Genomic DNA, 2,161 nt, shown 5'->3' with positions numbered 1-2,161 from the left:
GCAGCAGCATCCTTTGTTAGTCTTGATCAACACCATCTACATTCCCTTTGTCTTTCTGTCCACGACATCTTTGTCAATCTCCACCTATCGCTGGCCCTCGATCCAGCCCCACAGCTCCATGTACCCCCACACCCCTCCATACCCCCGCCCCACCACAGTATAAATCTCATCCTATTTCCAGTTCTCTCCAGCTTTGACAAAGGGTCATCTAGACTCAAAGCGTTAGCTCCCTTCTCTCTCCACAGATGCTGGCAGATCTGCTGAGATTGTCCAGCGTTTTCTGTTTGTGTTTCAGATTCCAGCATCCACAGTAATTGGGATCCTCCCTTCCTGCAGCCAGCCAATTGGGTTTCCAATTGTGGCCACCCCATGCAATTGGGAAACCCGTGGGCGTGGGTGTGCTGCCAGCGTACTGGGAGATCCCGCTGCCGGAGAAACTCGCTGCCAGAGAATCCCACAGTGGGTATTTAATATCCAGATTTTTATTAGTGGTGTTCGGTGATGCTGGAACTGCAGGGGGCAAACTTCTTCCTACGTGCATCAAAAATGGCGCAGCACTATCAAAGACAGAGGAAGGGAATGTATACATGCGGATAACTAAAGGGTTAATTATAACATTTAGCTGTGGCACTACCACTAGAGGGCACCACTAGATCTCACTATAAGTATCAGCTCCCAGAGGTTCTTGGTCACTTTCAACCCAGGATTGACTAAACAGCAGTTGTGTATGATAGATAGATCACAGCATTGTTTGCACATGTAGTTTTGAATCAGTTAATACAATAATATATAATTACATGATTACTAGTAATAGTTCTGGAGTGTGTCAAACTCAATTATAATTAATCGTTTCTTAATAAATTAGTTTGCTTTAAGTTGAAGACTCGTGGTTTCACAGAATCATAGAATTTACAGTGCTGAAGGAGGCCATTCGGCCCATCGAGGTCCTTGGAAAGAGCACCCTACTCAAACTCAAACGCAGTAACCCTACTTAACCTTTTTTTTTGGACACTAAGGGCAATTTAGCATGGCCAACCCACCTAACCTGCACCTCTTTGGATTGTGGGAGGAAACCGGAGCACCCGGAGGAAACATGCAGAATCCACAAAGACAGTGACCCAAGCCGGGAATCGAACTTGGGACCCTGGAGCTGCGAAGCAACTGTGCTAACCGCTGTGCTACCGTGCTGTTCTACCGTTTCTTCAGGATCACACCATCAGACCTTCTGGATATACAGCAACTAGTAACGATACACATTACTAAACCCAGTAATGTAACAGGAAGAGCCTGTCTTTCCATCATGCACTATCCATTTGCAATAGCTCTGCTATCACCCTAGTTGAGTCAGACTTATTGTATCTTGTGAAGATACTCTACACTACATAAATAGTCCTCAAGATCCCCGTGTCTGTGTGGGTTTCACCCCCACAACCCAAAGATGTGCAGGTTAGGTGGATTGGCCACACTAAATTGCCCCTTAATTGGAAATAAATTGGAAATAAAAATAATTGCCTACTCTAAATTTATTTTAAAAAATAAGCTAAATTAGCATAGGTCAATTATATTGCAGTTAATAAACCTTCTGATTATTGTCCGTGAAAATCAATAATAAACTGAGCACTGAAACACTGCGAAAATCAATGCGCTTTAATGCACAAATGAGGTGGGCTTCAATAGTCATTTCCACCTTCAAGCAATCACTCAATCAGTCTCAAATGTCAGAAAGTTGCTCCATCTAAACCAAACACAGACCCCATGCTTAAAATCAAAGTTTAGTTGAGTTGCTAAAAGTCAGAGACCTCAAGCTGATTGAGTTGCGCTTATTTCTCTGGCATGAAATGGGATCTACTCTTGGTCACATGTCATACAGCGACCAGTGGTATGAGAAACTACACAGGCACCGGAGAGGGCACTGTGAGCTGAATGTTGCTCGCACCTGACTGACAGGCATCAGGAGTTACGGCAATTTTAATTTTAATTTTTACGTGGAGACTGGAAACATTTTGTGATGAGGTTTGAGACAGTATGTCATTGGCATCAGGATAGGGATGTTGAAGGATGATTCTTATTTTTGTTCAATCACAAGGTGGCAGACTGGGAATTTTTCGATTACAAAGTGTCTGAAAGTACACGAGTGGGTTTTTGAAGATTTTTTGATGAA

Source organism: Scyliorhinus canicula, chromosome 20 (genome assembly GCF_902713615.1).
Source record: "Scyliorhinus canicula chromosome 20, sScyCan1.1, whole genome shotgun sequence".
In the NCBI taxonomy this organism is placed as follows: domain Eukaryota; kingdom Metazoa; phylum Chordata; class Chondrichthyes; order Carcharhiniformes; family Scyliorhinidae; genus Scyliorhinus; species Scyliorhinus canicula.
This window is presented reverse-complemented; position numbering follows the sequence as displayed.